This window comes from Haliaeetus leucocephalus, unplaced genomic scaffold, assembly GCF_000737465.1.
Source record: "Haliaeetus leucocephalus isolate CR32 unplaced genomic scaffold, Haliaeetus_leucocephalus-4.0 Scaffold395, whole genome shotgun sequence".
Classification (NCBI taxonomy): Eukaryota; Metazoa; Chordata; class Aves; order Accipitriformes; family Accipitridae; genus Haliaeetus; species Haliaeetus leucocephalus.
In genome coordinates, this window is record NW_010972831.1 from 6,561,482 (window position 1) to 6,585,906 (window position 24,425).

Below are 24,425 nucleotides of genomic sequence, written 5' to 3' on the forward strand. Positions count from 1 at the left end.
GTGGAAGCTGTCCAAGGGGAATCTCTCAAAAACCCTGGACAGCAGCAAAAAATGTGACAAAAAACTTGCCAAATGTTTTAGTGCTCTGCTGAAAGATCAAGGTGAAAGGAGCCTCTGCGCTGGAAGCCTTGGAACAAAGACAGAATTTCCTGGAACAGAGCGCGTAACTGTTCAAACATCAACCCATCATCTCAGTTGTGAACTGAAGAAATAACAATAATAACTTTACAGAGACAGAAGAAAAAGGAAAGGGGGAGAAATGAAGTAAAATCTTTTGCCAGTTCCAGGTACAATGACCTCCCTATCTGCAGATTAATTTACATCAAGGAAAGAGAAAAAAAGTGGGACATGAGATGAAGAAAATATTTCTAAGTACAGAAAGTGACCAGACTGAAAACGTATCCCGGAGAAGTAACTTTTCCTAAGCACACAAGTATTACCTCTGATACATTAAGCGGTCAACAGAGGCACGAGTAGTTTCATATACGGAGAATAGATTCAAAAGGTATGTTAGGGCATGTTCAAAGCACCGAGGGAAACGGTGGTGCAGCTCTGGTGTCTATCAAGCCATGTTTATTGATGTTCTTGCTAGCTGAGGCAAGGTTTGGGAACATGGATCATAACACCATTTTTATACCCTATAAAAGTACACTGCAAAGTGATGAGAAATGGGGATTGTTGAGTTGTGCCAGGCAAGTCCATTATAAAGAAGGAGCGCACTTTTTCGTGAGGCTTTTTACAACGCAGAGAGTAATTCTTTTCTTGCTGTGAAAAAAATTGGGAACCCTCCAAAGCATATGTTTCACAAATCTCCGAAAAGTGGAAAACAAGATTCCAAGAGGAGAAGTGTAGGAGGTGCAGTGTGAGAACAGAAGTTCAGGACGAGCTTCCTGCATGTCCCGTGTCGGGGACAGGCGGGGCAGGGACCAGCCCCGGACCTCTGCTAGCACCCTGCAGCCTGGGCAGGGCTCCCTCCCCAAGCCGTTTGCCTCACAACTGATCTCAGGACAGGATTCGGGACTGCACTGGAAGCTGGTTATCCTCCCTGCAATCGCAGCAGATCTTGTTTAACAGCATTCAAAACAGGAGGCAAAAATAGAGATGTTTAAGACCACCTGCATTTTCTGCTTAATCGAGCAGAGAACTGCTTTCTCATTCCAAAGGAGAGAATTAGCATCTTAGCACCTTGTCTCTCCAAGACATTTGACCTTTGTAGCTCTACAAACTAAGACACTGGCTAATTTTCATCTAGTTGGACACTGTTCGGAAACTACTGAGGAAGTGGGATACATTGGAGGTGTTTGGGTGAAATATTTAAACTGGAGCGTTGCCACTGAGCTGAAGGCACCTTTTCCCCAGCGCCCCTGAAGCCCTGCCAGGGCGCAGTGGAAAGCAAGCCCGGGGATGATGAAGACCTTCGAGTAGATAATTCAATCTTCTTCATGTCAACTTTGAAAGTCAGTCCCAAATCCACACCCATATCTAAGCATGTTAGTTCGTCAGGCGGGACAAGGGAAAGCATCGCCTAAGGAGGTTACACCAGTACGATCTTCTTCGGGGAGATGCAAATAAGGCTGCAAGGATTTCCTTACTGAAATAAGTTTCCAAACCACTCTGAATATGGTGGAAACCAGAGCAGACGTAGTAAAATAATTCTCCAGGTTTATGTCTGAATCTCGTTGATAGCACTCTGACCAGCCCAGTAAAGTCATTTGTCCATCTTACGCCTTAGTTTCAACACCTGTATAATAGGCATGAGACAATACAGCTACTTGACTTCAGTCTTCCAAAAATAAATACCTGGGAATGCTCTGAGGTCTCAGTAGCAAGTTGCCGCATATCGCTGCTCACAAAAGACCCCCCTTGTAGCTAACAATATGACTTTGGAACACCTCGAAAATCCAAACCAGATGAGTGCTGTGCCCATCTACATCAAAAAGCTGCCGGTTTTCAATCCATCCTGTTGTTAGGTCAGAAAGCCTGCAAGGTCTTAGCTTCTGCAAGCTGTAGCACCAAAAGTTTTAGGCAGGTTTAGAGAACCCATCCTAATACTCACAGCAGGGAAGATAAACAGCCAAAGCTGAACTGGAAATCTCGCTCTTCATAAAGAACGCAATTCACCTCCATGCTGAGAGCAGGCGCAAGGCCAATATAACATTTAAGAGCCATTTTCAGGGCTTAGTAAGACTTAAGTGGTGCACAGACCTTGGGCTAGCCTTCGGCACGGGAGGGGATTTTACCCATAATAAACTAGCAAGAGCCCACAGTGCAAATTTCTGCAGGACCTTTGACAGGATTGACAGTTACAGAAACATAATAATCCAACAGACTTGTAACCACTGAGTCCACCTACCCTTCTCGTATAAATAACAGGTCCAAGACAAAGGAAGTGGAAATTAGATGCTTGTGGTGAATTGCAGAGAGCCAAAGACCTTATAAGATACCCAGTACTTACATCTACACTTAATTAGGAGTGAAACTGCAGACATGAGACCTCAACATGTGGTATTCACATGTGGGCTCAAAAATACTGTCAAAGCCAGTTTTCTTACGGTTAAAACGTTGAGGATATGATGCAGAGGGAAAGTCTGGAGATGCCTGATCGACAATCCCAGCTGTTTGCGTAATGACACACTGTGCTCTATCAACTCAAACGCAGGGGCTGCTCCAGCGCTGTTCGCGCAGATGCCAAGTCTTGCCCTTGCACCCTGCGCAAGCCAGACAACTACAGAGAGGTCCCGAGATGTCTGTTGCATGTACTGATTGAGCAGTTAAACCTAAACAAGAAGAAATCTGAAATTCAGATGTTAGTGTCAAAACTAATAGGAAACAGGATGCAGCTATAATGCAAATACAGTGGTCCAAATTCTGGTCTCAGTTACGACCCAGCAAGTCCAATATGAGCGCAGGGAAAATGCATTCTGTTGTACATTAATGAAGAATTTTGTCTCGTAGACTTAAAAATAAACTTGTAACTTTTTCTGACCCTATGTAAAATCCCAGCAAGATTTTCCCCAGGAATAGGCAAAGGACAAAATTGTTATCCTGATATTACTTGACTTCAGAGACGCCTACAACAGTCGGGGTCTACTGGTGACATCCCAGTTCCACCAAAACCAACAGGAGTTTTGCCAATGCATTCGGTGAAGGCAGTGTTTCACCCCAAATATTTAAAGGAATAGAATTTTCTGAAGAGAAAAATACATTAAAACACAAACAAAGGCTTTTCTTCAGATACTTTAAACACATTTCAAAGAAGGTATCTAACTTAATTAAGAGTGCAAATACAGGGATGTCATCTTCACATTGTGTATAAACAACTCATCATGACTCACATTTCTACAACACTGTAGTGAGTTGGATTAGCTCTCTGCAAACAAAACCAGAGACATCTGCAAATCGGATTTAATTTTTTTTTTTTTTTAAAACAAAATGATTAAAAGTTGAAGAAACACTTCCATATGGAAGAATCTTACCCCAACAGGTCACCACAAAGACACTTCAAACACAATAAAACAGGAAGTGCTAAAAAAAGCATAGCAGCTCACAAAAACCCCCACAACCTTTTCCACAGAAAAAATATATGTCACCCTGGGTAGAAAAACCATTTGGCAGCGTAATGTGTCTTTAATCTGCTCAATTTGCTTATTATAGTAAAGGGTTAGAGGAATTTTCAAGCAGTGGCCAAAAATACTACAATGATATCCTCCCTTCGAAAAGTAAACTTACTTAAAGTGAATTAACTTCTTCAACTTAAGTATTTCAAAGCTGAAAGTACCCCCCACAGAAAAAAAAAAAAAAGCTCTAGTCCACGAAGGATGGTTTAACTGCTCCAACCCAGGACCAGCAATCGTTTGTCCTCGTCGGACTGTGCCAGGCAGCCGCTCTGCTCCCCGAGGCAGCTCTGCAGCGCTTGCAGGAGGTGAGCAGCAAACACCCAGCTGAGCTTTTGATGTGCCTCTTCTTGGACTTCAGAAGGGCAAATGTACTTTGAGGCACCACAGAAATAAAATATCTCGTTATTCCTCGACCCGAACCCTAACGGCAGTGTGCACAGGGCTGGGAGCAGAGCACTCAGGAGCAGAGCGCAGAGGCGCTGCTGGCACCGGAGCCAAACTCAGGATTACCTGATGTCAGAAACAAATTGATTTTGAGCTTATCGATTTGCTAAATTCCTTATCAGGTTTGAGAGCCTTTAAAAACCAAGATAATAGTTAGAGGAGATGGATATAACCCAGAAAAACCACCTCTGAAGACGCACGTTCCTTTTGTGCCTACCCTAATACAAACGGGACGCAGTGATTTTAGTTGACATTACTCCCCATGTTCCCAACTCTCCCGACTCAAGTATTTGGTTGTGTTGAACCTAATGTTTTATAAAAATGCTATGTCAATTTTCCAGGTTATCTACGATTAGAAAACCGTGCACGCGACCAACTTGCAACTGCCCGTGGCACGGACGGGCACAGCACCGAACTGGGGGGAAAGCCAGCAGCATCTCTCCTCCTGGCTGCCGGCACTACAGACATGCCTGGAGGAGGCCAACAAAGACAATCAGAGGAAAATTCACGGAAATCAAGGCTGCCCGCTCTTGATATTTAATATCCATGAGTTAAAGACAGAAAGGTGCAAAAAGCTTAATAGTATTTGTGGCTGAAATTAAAACTTTAAAAGAAACTTATAGTGAACAGTAATGTATGCAATGACATCTGGGACTGTAATCAGCAAACTGCTTTCAAGAGCTGCCAAAGCAAACAGCCAAATAACAAATCCACTTTACAGATCATCAATCTGGTCGGGCACTTGCCAAGGTAAATAGTACAAGGCTGAAGTTTGCTTTGCAAACCAGTGAGCTGGGAGTTTAGCAAGGCCTGCTTCCAGGACAGCAATGCTGGGGCAGGGTCCTCGTAGGGTTGGCGTAGAGAAAAGTTCAACAAGCCGATACTCAGCCAGCGATTCAGGGTGCGCAGAAAGATGAAATATAACCAACATTAGGGATTAAAAAAAAAATAAAAGAGGTTCAGGTTATGTTCCTAACTCATTTCGCGATGATGACGATTAACACTGGTACAACTCAAACACAAACCCTCAGATAAAGCAGAGTTTATTGTAACGCTGCTTTGCAGATTGGGCAACATTTCACGGGAACTCCAAACCTAAGACTGAAAAAAATTAGTAGGAAATGAACCTTCTTTTATTTTCAAATGAGATAAAATCTGGCTCCAACTACCATATTTTACATTTTAGGGAAGAGGATATAAAACATCAAACAGTGATTTTTTTTTCATTATGAATGCAAGAAAGATAATTTATGGCGGCTGCAAAACATTTATTTAAGAAGTAAAGCCTTTATGTTCTGTATACAATTTATAGGGTTGTAAAAGAAAGAAGTGAAACAACTGCAGCCATAACATGTGCATTTATGAATAATAATTGTAAGTCCGTTTTGTTAAATACAACTTCTGCTTCAGAGTTCATTCTTCAGTTGATTGGGAAGTCCTCGAGTGCAATCTTAGATTTGTTTCATGTTACACTCTTGGCTAAAGAGAAAAAGGGAGTTCAAGACAAAATTGCTCAGCAGCGTATGTCAAGAACTGAACAGAATAATGCACGACGCACGTATAATATTTTTCAACTGGTGAGAGACGGCATATTCCTGGTGGAAATTGCCTCAGCTCTGTCTTCAAGTGCAAATATTTGATTTTTGCTGCAGTCAGGCGGGTGTGTTGCAACACGGAGAGACGAGAGCCTCCAGCCGGGCCACGCCACATATGGCTTCTCATTCCCTCACCTCAGGGCTAGACAGAAATGGACTCTTTCCCTTATTGCAACCAAAACCCCATTGCTTAAGTGCCGTGTTGATAAACATAAACCAAATGTGATGAAATTGGCCCAATATTTACTGCAAGAAAGGTGACTATTAGCACAGCTGTAACGTGACATGGATGCACAGGCTGGGGCTACGCGTGCATGTGCGCGGGCAATTAATTAAAGGCAGTTACCCCTTTTTTTGGTTGCATTAATTTGTCATTTATCCTGGGGAACAATATGCAGCAGTGCTCAGCACTTTAAAAGCGTGCAGGTGATACGTCTTTACAGTGCTCAGGAACCTGTAACGGGGTTGCCTCCAACCACATTCAGGCTCCATACCCTCCGTACCCTATGGTTTGATCATTGTCACCTGTTTTTTAGTTATGGTAAGTGCCTCAAACAGTTACTCGAAGATTTTAGCTAATCAAACCACGATGAAGCATGGGAACAATTTAGAGCTGTAGTTGGAAATAAGTAAGTGGATCCCCCACAGGCACAGAAAAATTCTGATGACGAATCTTTCATGCTAATCAAGAGGTCCTGTATTTGTAATGAGTCGAGTCTCACGAACGTCCGTGCAGTGGGGCCAAGTTCCCAGTGGGTATTTATGGCACAGCCTGCTCTGAAGGGCTCAGTCCTTCACTCCAGAGAGAGCATTTTTCTCTTTTTATCCCGCAGACCCTTCTGCCGCGGACTCCGACAAGCACGCTGCCTTCTGCACAAGCAAACGCTGCTTTTCCATGCTGGCCACTGCAATGCCGACCCCTGACTGATGACCGTCAACCAGCCAGCCACCTCCATCCCTTCCTCACGCTCCAACTCTAGCTAACGCTGACCCTCAGCTTCCCTCGGTGAGACGCTGGATTTTACTTATGTGGATATTTTCTATTTTGGGGAAGTTCTCCCTTCTTATTCTGTTACATTGAAAAAAACCAGCATCTGGTATCACAATACAAACAGATATGGCTACCCTAAACACTGAGCTTTCAGAGGCTTGGCAGGATCCCTGATCCACACTGCGAGGAGCTGCCGGTGGCCAAATACACTGATAAAAAGGATGTGTAACTCCTCAACACTATCCATGATGGAAACAACTGCAGCTCTCACTGGAGGTCAGGACGCACACGAAAACAAGCCTACATGTGTAGCAGATTACAACAAACACATGGCCGAGATGGACTCGACAGATCAAATGTTGGAATCGTATGATGACACATGGAAAAGTGGAGTTTAGCAGGGGGAAAAAAGCAACTGAGAGCCCATATGTTCAATTAGCAAGATACAAAGCTTTTGTTGTATACCAAAAATAGCAAATAAAAGTCTGTTGTCATTTTTGGATATCCAGATGTGTTTCATTTCCAGCTTCACATCTGAACGTGTGGACCTGCCTGAAGATGAAAGAGAGGAAAGTGTGGCAATGGCTGAAGGGTATAATTACATCAAAACTCTTCCTTCCAAACAATGGACGATTACACTCCTCCGCACCTTACGCAGCCCAGCCTGCGCACGAGCCCGAGCCCGGCTGCTCAGCCTTCAACGGGCTTTTTTACCTACTTTCCAGAGCGGGGATGGCACCTTAGCAGAGACATTCTCTCGCAAACATGATTCCTCCTCACGCTGACAGTCGCACGGGCTGCCTCTCCCGTGTGCCCTCAGCTCGATCGCCTTCGCTCCCACAGTGACGAAATGATATCCCCACGGCAGCTGCAGGCTACGAGCCGAAAATCTCGGTGACCAATTAAGAAAAGTCTCCGTCTTGACGGTTACTTTGAAATAGCCCATCTTTTCAAAGAATCACAAGAGGATAGGGATCCATGCCTCCCGAGCAGACTCACAAAGGGCAGCAGTGAATGCCAAGTCACGAGCATAACAACAGCTACCTGGCCAGAGACCGTATAAAGAAAACACCAGTCTATAACCAATAAACACAAGTTACTTAGGTAGCACTCAAACAAAACCAGATGGTCTCATCTACTGCAGGTTTCCCTTTTCTTTTCTCATTTTTTCCTCTCATTGTTTTTGAATTTAAATTATGTTCAAACAAGGAACGTTTGCCAGTGATGTGACTCCCCAGACGAGGCTTCAGGTGTGCTCCCCTAGTCTGACACACCGTCTAATTAAGGCAGGAGTTTATTCAACCAGCCTTCAGAGGAGAGGCCAAACTGCGAATACCACCGGCAGCGGTGTAGCACATACCCTCAGCAGAGCGCTTGGCTAAGACTTATCCTGGTGGTCACCAGCACCATCTCCAAGCCCACACCTCCCAAGCAGCACTGCGTTTATCCTCCAGGCATGGCTGTGGGGCAGTATTATTATCTCTCATTCACAAATGGAAAAACTGAAACACGCAGAGATTAAGTTACATGCCCAGGATCACCCAAGAAGCCTGTGGCTGAGCTGGGATTAGACCTTCGAGCTCCCCAGTCCTTGCCCAGCTCTTAACCACAACACCATCCTTCCTGAATGCTTTTATGTAGTTATATTTATCTTTATGTAGGGTCATCTTGGCTCCCATTATGAAAAGCACATATGGTTTCCAGTCCTCAAATTGCCTGGGTAAGGGTTAAATATTCAAATATAATGTTATTCCTGGCATTTATGGAAAAGTTTCTCAGTGCCGATTCCAAAATCCCATGGCTTTTTTTTTTGGAGCTGCTGCTCTGTATCACTGATAGTTATAAACGGGCTTGTCACTTCCATGCCTGTGAATTGATAAAAATGAAGTACTTTATCCAAAGGATTAAAATTAGGCTAAATGATGAGAATGTAGCTACGCATTTGCACTTGCTAATGTTCTAATACGAATTTTCTGATCCTATAACTGGTATCAACAGAATTACAGGAAGAAGGAAAACCAGCGAATGCTGCTGCAATAACCTGTGCACACCCAGCTTAATCCCATGAGCTCAAATTCCTTGTTTTAGAGTGCCTTCATCATAAATTCTCCAGTCATAAAACCCCTCCGGACTGCAGTGGACAGCTGTAGTACACAAAAGGTTAATCAAAAAAGAAATGACACTAATAACCACCAAATGTAAACAAGCACCTCTCACCACCATCACCTCATCGTCACCGCTGCAAAAATTATTACTAAAAGAAATCCAAATGGCAAAGCCACTCGTACCAATCTGTACTTAGGGGTCTATTCTGGGCATTGCCTCCACCTGGCTGTGTGGTGAAGCACTTTATCCTGATTCAGCTAAACCAGAATTGCTACACTTTGCCTCATGCTGCCTTTGGTCGCATCCAGACCATTCGAGCAACCACCCTGTGATCCCAGGAGAGGGGCAGTCAGCTCTCACCCGTGTGCAGGGCGTGCAGCAGACAGGTACGCTGGCCGAGGCACGGTGACTGTACAGACAGTTGTTTCTACGCGCTGGCGTGCATCTGAGCAACTTAATTCTTCTTGTGTTACTACGGCATGTTGTACTGCTGTGTGTAAAGACCAGAAAGAAGAAGGAGGAAAAGGAAGATTTACTATCACGGTCTATCTCCTAGTTTAGTAATGATTGATGGACTCTGTTTATATCTGATTTTTGTTTCCACTCTGTGTAATGTATAAAGGAATAAGAGGAGTGAGTAATATATCTTGCTCTCAGAAAGCAGCAGACAAGCAAACTGATGCTGGGGCATTACTGCCAGCACCGTGCGCCGCAGACGTGGGACTCACCCGGCAAGTGCCAAGGGACAGGAGCTCCCCGTACCACCCGAGCAGCCCCAGCGAACCTCCGAGTCCCTGCTGCTTCCCCACTGAATACCACACTGCAGCCCCGGGGAGGTTTCGTTACGTGTCATCATGTTTTTCAGCTCCTTTAGAAAGGATGTGTAATGATATCTGCATGCACTGTTTGGAGGGTACCGATAACCACACCACATACGAAGGAAAGCTCGGTGTTTCCACCTAATCTGTACCGCGTGCAGGTCTAAGATACCATGTTGTTTCTGCAACTGTTCACTTAATTATTTTTAAATAGATCAGCCACAAGATCCATCCAGCCAAAACAAGGAGAAAACACATTCCACAGGCTGAAGGCAGTTGGATAAAAAACCTTCCTGTGCTCATTAAATATCGTGTCAGACATTCACCAGGCACCACGCTTTTTAAAGATCTGTCTGTTTACTCCATCATTACTAATATTCAAGATACATTTAAAGTAAATAGGTTAGGAAAGCATTTGATCTCATTGCTATGTCGCGCAGAATCCCAGTAGACTGAATTTCCTGGTAGAGCGAACTATTCTGAGATTCCTTGAAATCTCGGCTCATTCTTCTCTATTCCAGAGCTAACATCAGTGCTACTCTAGTGAAATGGAGCTGCTGTTGGGAATGAAGTATCAGTGTGATTTACTTAATAATCTAATAGCTATGGCCCCAATTCAGCAGAGATCCAGAAATTGACTGCAACCGTGCTACGTGCCTTGCTGGCTCCAGGAGCCAAAATCTGAGCCAACATCCCAGGTTGCCCAGAGAGGTGGTAGATGCCCCATCCCTGGAAACATTCCAGGTCAGGTTGGACAGGGCTCTGAGCAACCGGATCTAGTTGAAGATGCCCCTGCTCATTGCAGGGGGGTTGGACTAGACGACCTTTAAAGGTCTCTTCCAACCCACACTATTCTATGATTCTGTGATCACTTGTGGGGATGTGAGCTCCTACCCACCACCCCAGGCAGTGCCATCAGCTGTTTGCCTGCCTGGCTCTTCGAATAAAACCCCTGCAAAGCCACTTTGGTTTAGCGGCAGCTGCAGGAACATCCACTCTAGCACCAAAGTCCGTTTGAAAGATCGCCGCTGCCGCGTACCTCCCAGCCCTTCCCCTTGTCCCTCATCGTCGCCCCTCTGCTACAGCACACCGCGCGCTCCGTTCTGCTCATACACGTGTTAAGGAAACATGCTCTGCTTGATCACTGAAACAATGCAAGAAAGGGAGGATAAAAAAAACCCCAAACCCACAAACGCCAGAACCTTGGAGCAGCAGAGCTGAGGGGAAATGAACTGTGGGGTTGTAAGGAGAAGGCAGGGTCAGGGAAGGGCTGGGAGCCTCTTAAACTGGCTTTGCTGCAGGATAAGATGCTCATGTAACTACACCCTTATTAGTGTTATTTTTTTAAAGCTGGATCATTTCACAGATCTGCTTTAAAAACATGTCATAAATGAGATCTGCTGCAATGGAACAGTAATATAGGCCTACAGATGGAGCCTGAACAGAGCTGTGCTAATTTAGGCCAGCTGAAGACCTGAGCCTGTATTACCCCAAACTTTGCTTCACCAGTCTGAAGGGGGCAAAAAGTCCTAATTGCCATGCACTATTCTTGCCTCAAATGTAAGCCCTGTCTAGAAGATTAATTTTCTTGGTACTAAAGATTAAAAAAAAAAATTAAACAACCTCCCCAAAAGCTATCCTTTTAATTTAAGGTTTCGTTTTGAAACAGTTGGAGAATTTCCAGATCTTCAAAGTTTTGCCCAAAAATAGAAAGCATGTTCTGCAACTGATTTTAAAGATCTGTTCTGTTTATTTACTAATTCTAGTACTACCACAACCGCTCTTTTAAAAAACGAACCCCGAGGTATTTTTTGCTTCAGTCCCTAACAGGGAGGCACCTGTATTTCTCAGTCGTTCTCCGTGCAGGTTGTGACGCTCTGCCAGTAACTACATAAAGGGATTACCCAGCGCTCTTTAACAGGGTGGCAGGAGAGCCCTTTGGCTTTTTAAAAACCTAAACGCTTGGGAAGCACCAGCAGTACCGAGGAGAGGAGCAAGCCTGGCATCCCTGCAAGCCCAACTTCCCACCGAAAACCAGGCAGAGAGGCAGCCGGTAACGGGAGCCGGAGCAGCGGGGCCGCACGAACACGGCTTGGCACGAACACGCAGCCGGCGGCATTGCTGCCCTGGGACGAGACGGGTCCCTTCGTACATACAGACTCCTGCAGAGGAGGAAGAGAAGGAAAATAATACACACGCACCAACTATCTTGTCAAAGCCTCTGTGTTTTCTCTCTGGAAGAGGCACAACCACAGCTCTGTGCCTCTGCTACGGCATCCAAAGTGCAGCCTCAGGCAGGTCACTTCATCTCAGAAGCTGTTTTACAGCTGTCTCAGCTGTACAGACAGTTAATACCTCCTTGCACTGAAAAGCATAATTCACTAATGCCTATAAAACAGTTGGTGCTTTCCACATGCAAGTGTTAGGAGGAGGCGGGGTGTTGCTGCTCTTTCAAGGAAATGTTCTGCGGCAATTACATTGTGAGAGACACCCCGGCTTTGCCAAATGACAATATTAGGAAAGTATGTAGACAAAAGCCAAAAGAGAAAACCTTTTTAATTATAATTCTGGCACTTAAGCAACAATTCATATTTACAAGTCTCTATGCAAGCTACTCATGTTCCTGCCGATGGATGCACGCAGCGTGGGGTGCCGGCTCGGAGGTGCGCAGGCTGGGGTTCGCACGGGGCTGGCGCCCTCATCGGTTATCCCACTGGGTACGTGAGATGTACCTGCCGTTTCACAGAAGTAGAAAAACGAGATGGAGAGGGCAGAAGAAGTCCCGTCACTCCCACAGGATAGCGGAGTAAGCGGGTGATGGAGTCAGGGGTCGGACTGGGCTCCCCGCACCGGGCTGCCCGGCAGGACTCTCCCTCCCTGCCCGCTCACGTGCCTTTCCCCATCAAGGTAAAAACTGGCCCTTGAATATTTATTAGCTTCTTTTTTTTCCGACCTTCTTGTTCATACCCTAGTAGCTGTTGGTCTAATGCTTAACGCGTTTTTAAACACATCCTAGTATTTGTAGGCATCATGGCATTTCTAAGGGATTGAGCGGGCTTCCACTGGAAGACTCCCATCAGCTGTGATGGGAAGCAGCACGGTTCCCGTAGGAAAAACAGGAATGTGACAAGAGAGGAGAGCCTGAATCGCAGCTGATGTCTCTGCCACCCGCCCAGGATGCCGGCGGGCAGCGGCACGACCTCCCCTGCCTTCACCCACCACGGTGGCAAGTTTTACTGCTTTGCAACATATGCCTTTTTGACACATTCTGCATAAATAATTTATTATGGAGACAGATTAAAGTTACAAGGCATTAAATCTTGCGCTTTCAGCTTCGCAGAAGTTTTCAGTACTGCTGGGCCTAGGGCTTGTTTTGAGTAGCCCGGAGGGGGAAAAATCCACAGTGCTCCCATGATATACGTTAAAGTAAGCTGGTTTTTATTTCAATTTGGAAAAAGTTAAGTAAAGCAAACCCTCAGATCTAAGCTACAGGATTGAAGGAACAGGTCGCAAGGAGAAGAGGAAATTCAACCATATCAACATGAATGACTTAAGTTTGGATTTCTAAACCCATATCTGATTAACCAAAGACATCCATTTTCATCTAGTGACTACATTAAATATAAACAGACATCAATCACACAGAAAAAACCCAATAATTACTGTTTCTATCAGTTGAAGCTATCGCTTCCGTGCCATTTGGCAGAGACCTTTTCATGACATCCACATAATTTGGCATTTTGGGGCAGCAAGAGAGGTGGCTGCAGAGCCGAGAAGCCTCCTTGGACATGCTGCTCAACACCGTGCTGCTGCTGCAGCCCTGTGCATCGCTCCGCTTGCGTGAAGAGCCAAAGGCTCGTACGTCTTTAAATCACCAAGCACCAATATATTATCGTATTAGCGTAAAACTCTGGCCAGATCCTTCCAAAGCTACCAAACCACTTCTTTTCCTTTTCCCTAGGCTTTCTCTGGTGCAGCCTGCTGCACCCAGCGAGCTCTCTGCACTCTGAGTCAGGCAGAAATTTTTGGTCCAAGTTCAAACTCACGACACAATAGTCTGACTGATGCAAAATGGAAGCACTTGCCACCAAAGCCATCCTTTGGGAAGCTGTGTCAACACTTTGCTTTTGTGCTTAATAAGATCCTTCTCAGAACTACGGTTACCTGTGAAAATTCAGAATATAGAGCAATGTTTCTCAGAGACATTTAAAAAACCAAAACCCAAGTGAGGAATTTGTAATAGATCAGGGCGTCACGAATATGAACGCACGCACTAATATAAATGCATTCTAAGAAACAATTACACTGGGAGGACACACTGAATATTTTGTAAATTACTTTGATGAACTTCAAAACAAGACACTTGGGAGCTGGATTTCTCATGGGGACCGTTTTGCTGACCTGCACCACACGACCAGAACAGCAGAGAAGCGACACCAGAAAACCATCATCTTCTGGTGGCCCTTCCACAATTTATGAAAAATTAGTTAGAGTCTCAATCCACTTAACAAAAGCATCCAAATTACCAACCAACACAAAAGCAACCAAACCACATAATATTCTTCAATTTTGCATTCCAACAGGCTTTTTACAGTTGTCATTAGATGGCACTTTTGTTTGCGATCTCGGAAGAGACACCAAAACCAGAGCAACTATGTGGAAATAGCATTTCAGGCTATTTCTCCCTTCTAAAAACTGTCCCTGCAAACTCAGGTGAGAGGCGGACTGGACCCCCCTACCTGCTCCCCGCACAAAGCAAGCCATCCTGTGCGCAACGCTATCACTGCAACGCTCTTTCATGAACTCCAAATTCACTTATTTTAATAAAACATGCTACTCGAGCCATCTGACATTTATTATGCTCAAGCAACATAAAATGGAAAAGAAACATCTATGACCAGAAACAACCCTTCAACTCACTTTTATTGCCAAGGTTCTGAAATTCTCTTTTTTTTTTTTTCCCCCTTTCTTTTTGCTAATAACAGTGCCTCCTCGCTTCACCTTGCCTGCTGCAATATTGCAGGAAATTCCCCGAAAGAAACTCTAATGTGGATCGCAGCTGTGCAGTTTAAAGCTGAACAAGCCTTTAATTTCAGGGGTTCAGGCTGGACTAACGTTAACGTTCCCCTGCCCTGCTGCAAAGTTGCAAACGCTCTCCTGCTCCTTCAGAGCGCGCTTCGCTAGCAGAACGAACGCGCAGAGAGAAACGTGCCTGCTCTGGAAAACCCTGTAGCACCAAGGTGATGCCACGGGACGTTAAACCTCGCTCGTCGGGGCAGCCCTGCTTCAAATTTGGGAGCCTGGCGGGCACGGGCAGGCGAGCGGAGGAGCTGTGTCTTTAAGATTGCAACCCTTTGCCTGTGCCCATATATCACTGCTCCATGCTGAGGTGGCTTTTCTGCCTGCTGCTCAAATTTGTCCAATTAGACACGGCCCCACAGGGTGGAATTCAGTGTGAAATGTGTCTACTGATGTCTGCAAATTAACCAACACAGACATGCTGCTTTAAGGCCTGTAAGTGACAGGCAGAGAAATGCCTGCCCAGGACAAAAGCAGGAGGACTGGCTGTGTAAAAGCCCGGATCAGCCTGTTAAGGGATTCCCAGACTCAGCTAGGTAAAGTGTGTGAGCCGCCGCGGCACTTCGCACCTCAAGCTGTGCTGTCTCACACCACTGACCCCTCCATGGCGACATAAGTCTCAAGAAGAAGCCAGGATTATCTGCCTAAGAGTCTTACATGTGTCATGTAAGGTCAGGTGCCAACTGCAACGTAAATTAGTAGTTAAGAGTATTGGTAGCTAGACAGATGCCAGGAGCCTCAATTAGAAAGAAAAGTCAGATTATAAGTAATTAAGAGATACAAAAAATGCTTCAGGGGCTAAATACCTAAACTGCCTCCAGTGTATTTTTTTATTTTTTTTTTTAATAAAGCACGCATTCCTGAGCTCTCTGAGATTTTGCCTGAAACATCTCTGCAGACTCCAAAGCTGGTCTCCACGCACACAAAAATCCCTGGCCTGCTGGTGTCAAAAGTACCAGAAGGGCAATCACAGATGCAGGATGCATTTATTGGGCAGAGTGCGACTCAAGTCATAATTTTTGCTTCACAGCTGCTAGAAAAGCTTGAGCTTTTTCATCTTCTGCCATAAACAGGTCTAACGGCTTTTCAAATACGTGCATAATTTAATAATTTCTGTTTTGAATATTGTTAAAAAGTGACAGCTACATCTCCTTTGAGAAGTGCTCCTACTGCTGCTGTATCTGCAAGATACAATAACATACACAGCTAACCGCAAGCATATGCCCTTACAAGTTGCTGATGCCCTGGTGACCTGAATCCATTTTATAAATATGAAGACCTATAATATCTGCAGCACAGGAAAAAAATAAAACCATGAGTCCCATTTTAGAGACAGGCAAACCAGTGCGGAAAGGCTAAACGATACAGCCTGGGGCCCAGGTGAATTTGCAGATGAGCCAGGCAGGGTCCTGCAGAATCCCACCTCCCCACCAGCTCGCGTGTCTGCGTGCACGAGTGCCTGGTTTAGGTACGCAATATTTTATTTATATTCAGTTCTTAGCACCATTTCCTTGAAAGATTTGCCACTGGACATTCGGTCAGTTGAGAAGAGCACTTAAAAGATATGCTTGATTTAGAGCCACCGAGATTTAAGAACCGTGCTTAAATGCTTTCCTTCGCATGGAAGAAGTTAAGCATACGCTTAAGTATATTGTTGAAGCGAGGCCAGAGAGATTACCCTGGTGAGATGGCAACTGCAGGGACCGTTGGCCCCACAGTGTTTGTGGGGCTGGGCTCTTACATTTCAGAAAGCGTTAAAACACATGGAAAACCGTACGCTTAGGTTACTTATCAGGGCGCTCCAGCTTTGAAGAAGCCACTCGCTATTTTTAAGTGTTTTTCTTTTTTTGAGGCCAAAAGCCTGTAATGGGTTCCTGAGAGCTCCATGAGACTACAGTAGCACCTGCAAAGGACTAAGGAACACTTATGTCAACAGGGAGCTCAATGCTAAGGCAAGCACTTCAAAATCCTGAGAAAATTCTTCCAAAATAGTTTCGTGTTTCAGTTTGCTGTGTTTTCAAAATACCCTGTTCAGGGGGGGATACTTCTTGTTATTTTACAAATCATTCTGTGTTTTTACAACCATAAATCATGGAAAGAATTGACAATCTCCTGACGTTGATTAAATGGCAGCTGATCCCCAAAATTATATTACCATTATTTGTACAACACCTAAGGCTCCCAAATGCTGTTAGGCGCTAGACAGCCACATAAAAATCCTCTGGCCAGAGACCTCACTTACAATTTATTGCACAGCAAACAATTGTGAGCAAATAAGCTCTAGCAGAAGAGGGTGGAACTGGAAACACCATTGCTGCCATGCAGATATGACACTTGAATGGGATAGAAAGGAATCAGGCAAAAATATATGGTTGATGTCAAAGGATAACAGGATTTTTTTTTCTTCAAAAAAAAAAAAAAAAAAAAAAGGCATTTTTATGGTAAAAAAATTGCAGCACTACTGTATGACCTTCCCACCAGAAGCAAAGGCCCTGAACTGTCCTGTTATATGGAAGAATGCCTGAGACAGCAGCATCAATCACTCAGACAAATGCAACTGTCTCTGGATTTTTACCTTTTTTTTTGTTATTTACTAGGTGGAAAAGAAATGTCTCTCCCCGAATTAAAGCTCTGGAAAGTTTCGCCATCAGCATAGTCCCTCCGTCCAGACCTTAGCAGCCTTACCAAGGGTGCGGCAAAGAGGAGACTCGGAGGAAAAGCTGTTTGGGAGCAGGCAGGGAGGAGGAGCTGCTGGCATGGCCAAGCACCCTTACTGCAGAAACAAGAAGCTCTTGGTTATCGGCGGTAATAGGGCTAACCGAAGACCTTGTCTTCTGCTCACAAGTTTTGCCATAGGACACGGAGCACAACACGCTCCTTTGTAATTTAGATCACAAGTTACAGAGATATTATCCTATGACGATAAAACTTGTCTTGTGCAACAAGTAAGAGCCGAATATGGGTGAGGGAAAGACTGGAAAGTATTGTTAACATGAACCTTTGGAGGGGTTTCTGCATATTTTTGTCACCCTTTTGTCCTTTCAGAAGCTGTGTGGATCGTTATGGCAGGGCTGACTATGTTATCTTATGTACTAAATCCGCCTAGATCTGTAGATGATGTCTTAGGGGGTGAAAAAGATTAATAAGGAATCACTCCAATGGCTTTAGGACAGCTAAGAATCTTAACCCATTTAACCTCCCCTAAAACACACAATCAGATCAGAGGAAGTTGTAGGAAACTCATTTCAAAGACTCCAGGCGACACTTTTTAGGTCAGATTTACAAAGCTCATTAGAATGAAGGTCTGTTACTTTAGATTTTAATACTAAGACATACTAAGAAACCCTCTTGCCCCATTTAGGAAACATACAAAGCAAAGAATGCAAATTTTAAAAAGAAACTTAATCTTAATGCATGTGTTCTGCCACCAAATCTGAGTAAAACCTTTCTAGCTTATGTTCTTACAGAAAACGGAGAAAACACAGCAAAAAGGGACAACAAATGCCTATTTATTTACATCTTTTTATCCTTTGAAGTAGTGTGTGGGATATACAGAGAATGCGATTCTTTGCAAATTATATTTGCTCTGGAAGAAACAGTACCATTTAGACATATAAGTTACTGATATTTCTTGTCCCTGTCACCTCCCTAAAAACCTATTTTCCCAAAGATATGAATGTGTTGAGGAGCTGGAGCTGCGGCAGACGTTCATGTGTTCATGGCCACTGACACCAACCGGCAACCACTCGCGTATCTGGGTCGGGTCCACACGCAGCTACCAAGAGAGGGGAAGGAATGACGGAGGTCAAGGCTCCTGCTCTCTGTTTTGTGTGGGAAGAGCACAAAAATGGAAGGCCATCTCTAGCTGATCTTCTTTGTGATAAGACAGTGCCTCTTAAGTAGAGGAATTAGGACAGAAAAATGGAAACACCCCCCCCCCGAAGTATGTAATGACATACAGAGCCTAATATGATTGTACATATCTAGCCAGATTTTGGTCGAAGGGAAATGGTATACTGAACTTGAAATAAAAAGGAAGAGATTACTTTATGTAATATCAGAATGACAAGCCATCAAAATTTTGTGGTTAATTAGGAGGAAAAAGTCCTATGTAGAATGAGGTAGATGGCTTGGCAAACTTTAGTTTTAATCTTGTGATACCTCCTAATAAGAAAAAGCCTCTATGATATATCAAACAGATTTATAAATGTATGATCAATACATTTGACATGTTATTTAATTACGATTCTTCATGACAGAGACAATATGAAAAACTAGTGTCAACATTCTGACAGTGGAATAAATAAATAGATATAATTATTTCTTATACTGATCCCAGATGAATTGTAATGTATCAGGCCAGACTGCAGACCAGAGTTCTAAGGTTTCCTTAATATGATAGAGTTTGATGTAAGGGGTGTCATGTATCCAATATTTTGCTGTTTTATTAGAATAAAAAGCTCTCTGGGGATTTCAAGTTCAAATGGTCACAAGTCTCCCCCTCCATTGCTATTGTGCTTAATGCAAGGATAAGCACTGAAATATGTTTAGAAAAATGCTAGTACAGCTGGAAAAAGCAAAACATTAGCCTGCACGAACCTGAAAAAAACCCCTGAACTCTGGGGTTGTTCAAAATTTACCCCTAGATGTGATTTTTTTGGTAATTTTTCTCTACCTGAAGCACATGCCAGTCTTGGAAGAGAGGTTTGGACACACCAGGTACCCGATGTGTAGAGACAGTCCTCAGGGCTAGGCTCAGCCCGGAGGTTTTTTGCAGGATAAACCCACTCCCTGCGGCAGAGCTGAGCGTCGACATTCCTTCTTGAGGAGAGAAACGAGTTGCAGTGGTGGGTCGGGCCGAAGGCAGCCAGCACACTTGTGGCCATTATCACACAGACAGGAAAGAATGTACTATCTGTTTCTTTGGCCAAGAGAAATTATAGTTAACATTTAACATGAGGGAACTAACTTCAAAGGAAAGCCAGCTGGATTTGAAAAAGGGGAAGATGAAAATGCTAACACCAGCACAAACTTGCAGGTGGTCATATTTGGCTGAAAATAATACATCCGCAGTAGAGGAGCCTGCTGCAAAGCAACGCCTGAGACAACACTGCTGTTTGCCGGGGAGCGGAGAACAGCTTCGGCGAGCTGCTCCGTTTGCTGAACATAGGCAGGAGCCCAGAGATGGCCAAGCAGCCCCGCACACCCCGACGGCGCTCGTTTTGCAGCTGCGACGGTCAGGGCGTATGACACGGTCGGAGAAGCTCAACCTGCCAGAACGCCATGCTCTAAACAAACAGGTTGGGAACCGATGGCAATATAAGAAAGAATAATAGAAAGAAAAATGAGAAATAGGAAAACAGCTGCGTGCTCCGCTAATATTGCACTTCGAGAGTTTTCATGCATTGTCCTTTACAGTGAGCGGACCAGCAAGTGAAATAAGAAAAAGTCACCAGACCTACAGATAATCGATACTCAGTGTTTCCATGAGATTTGCCGCTAAAAGCTGCAGCACCACGTCTTTCTGATGGACTAAATCTCAAATAAAACCTTGCGTGGCTTCATCGCAAGATTTGAAAGGAAAGCCCGTGCCTTTCTCACTCAGTAGGAAACCACTCGAGCAGGCAGGGTATGATTCAGCTGGGTTTATTTCAGAAACTACCCAGGAGATCCTTTCAAGCCTGTTGATACAAAAACGCTGACTTAACGTCTCCTTCCCCTGTCAGCTGGCTGCTTCTTACACAGGACATCAACTGCATTTTAGTCAAATACTCACGTTCCCGTAAATTACATCAACTAAATCTCCTCAGTTTAACACAGGTATAATAATTACACCGATTATTACGAGGAGAAGGCGCTAGAAGCAATGAGAGCGTGCAGAAACCCTTCACGCAAGGGATTTTTGCTAGATTTTTCATTATTTTTAAAGGCAGCTGAATACTCTCTGACATCCCTGTTGACATTGACCTTACTGGAGAATTTATAAACAAATAGCACCTATAAAGCTGGGACAAAAGTAACTACTCACTGCCTGCATATAGTATAAAAGCTGATCAGCAAATTTTTGCAAATTTGTTTCTTCCCTCTGACTTCAGCCTCAATACCAGAGACAAATGGCAAATAAAGGGTGGCAACAGTCCCTAAGGGAATAGACTCCAGCTCTATTAAACCCAAATGGAAGTGATTTCTGAGGGCACTGCACCAGGAATGCCTTTTCTCTGGTGGCCATTGATTTAAGGGTTGTTTGCAAGAGGACAGAGCTGTTCAAAGGTCTAGGACCTTGCAGTAATTATTTTCACGATGTGATATGCTGATTATTTCAGTACAAAATGCCAGAAATAAAATAAGCCATAGTTCTGTCCCTCCTCGGGCTCCGAAGTAACTGCCTCCAGCAGGAGTTACTGTTCCATGGGGTTTCTACAAGAAATGACTATCCAATTTATTATTGCATTTCTGAACATTTTTGTAATTATGTGGCCATTACCTATTTTACTTTTTTAAAAATACCTTTCTAAGGCAGCAAACGTTTCATTCTCGGCCATTACCAGAAGCCAAATAGACCTGAAAAACTGGCTTACAGAAGCCTCCGATACTAGTAAGAATCTGCACATTCAGTACTTGAATTTACCTGCAGATTAAGCAAAGGAGCGGGCTAGCCTCCTGCCCTTGCCCTCAGCTCCCTGTAAAGCAGACTGGACGCAGATAGATCCTGTGACCTGCCCAGCTTTCTGTACGGACCCAGCAGGGCCAGAAATATCTGCAATGTAAGGAAACGAAAACCGTGTACCCTGCGTAGTAGGAATTTAAAAAGGAGTATGGGTAAGGACTAACATATAATATTAATATTGCTGTAAAATTATTTTGAGATCAATCTTGCATAAAGCATCAGGGTAAGATTTGCAAGATTTGTTGTGGTGCCTGTTTTTTAAGTATAAAAAAGCGTACCCTTAGTCGGTAAGCAGATGATGCTAGTTTTAACAAATGAAGCTGGATTAATTTAAAGTATTTAAAGTGATCAGCAGTCCTTAGGTTAAAGAACATATGTCATTTTCTTCTAAGTTTCGGGTTTGATGAAAATATACTGCCAATCTGGGCTCTTCTACAGCTTGGCATGCAAAGAGGCTACCTGAACCCTTGGCTACCTTCCCCGGTACCTAGAAGCGGTTGCACCAGCAGCTGCCGCGGGATTAATGCAGAGCAACCTTCAGAGAGATGGATTGAGGAGGTCAGGGAGATACAAACGGCCGCGACACGTGTCATGTATCACTGTCCGCTCTGCCCGCCCCGCCGCTGGGAAAACGGCAGAGCTCGTCCACGCCAGCCCACTTAAAGGACTAATGGGTAAATGCATAAAACTATTAAATGCATAAGAATCCGCTTCACCAAATGGCAAAATATAATGAAAGTTTAAACTGTTAATTGAATAAACCTCTTAAGGACAGAGTGCATCAACGCAGGATGTTTAACAGTTTGCCAGCTAGGTGCTACGTTACTTCCAAGCCAGCGCGTGCAACACCGACCTTCGCGGGACGCGTGCCCTGGACTGCTCACGTTTCGCAAAACTCGGACTTGGAGCTGCGATCATCGCTGCGAGCTGCTTTCCTCTGGTTGCTTTTAAATGCAGAAAGGCCTAAAAATGTTTTTAATGTCTAGCTAAAGGCAATAAGCTCCCAAGGTGCTGCCGCTCCAGGTAGAGCGCTGTGTCAGCCTGGAGCAGAGCCGGAAAATCCTCCTCCTGCAGCCCGAGTTAAAGATAGAACGAAGGAGCTAAGAGCGAACCAGAAATTCTCCGAGTGGTTTTATGAGAATGACTTGTTCTTGTTGGCGTAAGCACGACCCTTCTCGAAGCCTGCAGTTGCTCTGTGAGCAGAGCCGACTGCGGGCCGCAGGACCAGACCCGCGCCGGTCCTGTGCATTTGAGGATTTTGGCCTCGGGTTTCCAAGCAAACGTACTTCAGAAGACTTGTCAACTAATTGCAAAAGAATCCCACAAATCCCGCATTGTGGTTTCACGGGCCCCATTGTATGGCCTATTTTTGACACAAAATCTTGTCTTTGATATTTCAAAGGGGTAAAAGCTGCGCTACGGTAGTGATAATTGATGTTTTGTAGTGATTTCCTCAGCAATAACTGGCTTCTCCGGAGATAAGCGCTGCCTTTGGCCTCACGGTTTATCCTCATAGGAACAAGATTACTGCCTTATAAAACAATTGCAAAGCTACAGTACTATTATCCTTTAAACAGTAAAAGAAAAAAAATGATTTATGAAAAATACCATGATCCTTCATAAACACAGCCTGACTGACAGCAATTTCAGAGACAGTAACTAATCTAATGTTGCATTATAACAGCACAAAGAAGTAGATTTGGCCACTGAACCAAAGTCATTAAAGATTAGACCAGCTGGTTTAACAGTTAGGAAATGTTTTTGCCTATCTGAACACAGGATACAATGAAAGTTGTTTTATGATTTAATGTCTCTGTTGCAAACAATACGACTTTTTGGATAAATCAATGGCTGACATTGACAGGACAGAAAACTTACGGAGCTGAGGGTAGCTTTTAAACCCAGCTTTCCAAAGCTAAGCTAACAAAAACAGTCAGACTCCATCTCAAAATAAATCTGCATTAACATATACTACAATAAATGTTACACAATGATAGTCCATAACATTACATATTTTTTTAATCGGTACAAAGACTTTATTTATACCAAGGAAGAATGTACCTAATGGTCCTTTACACTGAAAAAGAAAAAGAAAAAAAGGAAAAGAAGGGGGGGGAGAGGAAAAGAAGACAAACAAGCTAAGAGAGAGAAATTGGGAAACATTAACCAAGAAAGGTTTTAGCTGCAGATCTCTCAGTATTAGGTGCTAAAATACAGCTACAAATTCTTAGGCAGAGAGCCTTAAAGTCAGGCCGGAGAGGTTAACTGCTGGCTTTATTGGCGTCTGATCTTTGCATGGCTCCTTCCCATTGCCTTTATTGTGGGGTCACCACCAGGTTGCATTCAAGTGAAAACATTTTGACCGTGTCATCAAATCTTTTGCAGAGCATCCAAGCTCTTCTGCTGCTGACAAAGAGGTGAAACGAAGGGGCGTGTTTCGCGGTGTCGGAATGAATCGAAACCAGCCAGCTAGCAGACATCTTGCTGGTTTTCCAGGGACTGCAGACATCTAAATCTCTGTGTCCACAAAAACAAAGGGTAACCACAAGGAATCTGACGCCAGCCGGCGAGAAGGCCTAGCTTTCCGTTCAGGGCTTCGGCTGCCAAACGTCAATGGAGTCTGAATGCACACGGTGGGGCAAGAGATTTCTTTACACTACTCTTTTTAAGTATTAGCTGTGGGCTATCCAGTGATGTAAAATATCAAAATATATTAAAAAGAAAGCAGGTAATTCTAATTGGCGGTGCCTAACTGTTAGACTCTATGCTCGGGTACATCTTTTTAATTTAACGATTCTATCGAGTGCCATTTTCCCTCCTGCTTTGCTGTCTTCCAAAACCTCTTCGGTCAAATCACTGGTTTGTTTTCGCAGGGATTACACCGGGCCAAATATAGCTGCGATCTGAGGGGCAGGCCGCGGCAGGCCTGCAAGCTGACTGACAGCAATTTCAGAGACAGTAACTAATCTGCGCTCACGGGGGAGAGGGCAGTGCTACGGCTTCGCCTTCTCTCACCTTTAAGCCCATCTGTGGGATGAACAGTCACCATTCTGTTATTCTTCCACGTTATTACTTGCAGAAATCACTCAACTAATCAGTCGGTGGCAT

The 24,425-nt window shown here is 44.2% G+C and overlaps 1 protein-coding gene and 1 long non-coding RNA gene across 8 annotated transcripts in view; both read right to left on the bottom strand.

Annotated features, from left to right (window-relative positions):
• Positions 1 to 24,425, bottom strand: part of BCAS3 (breast carcinoma amplified sequence 3) — a 374,628-nt gene that overhangs the window by 38,033 nt on the left and 312,170 nt on the right. The window lies entirely within an intron of this gene.
• On the bottom strand, positions 6,583 to 9,568 carry LOC104835670. The gene is made up of 4 exons (XR_774767.1): positions 9,482 to 9,568; positions 9,114 to 9,243; positions 7,366 to 7,691; positions 6,583 to 7,199 (listed from the first exon to the last, which is right to left on the bottom strand). It is a non-coding gene; the product is annotated as an uncharacterized LOC104835670 (long non-coding RNA).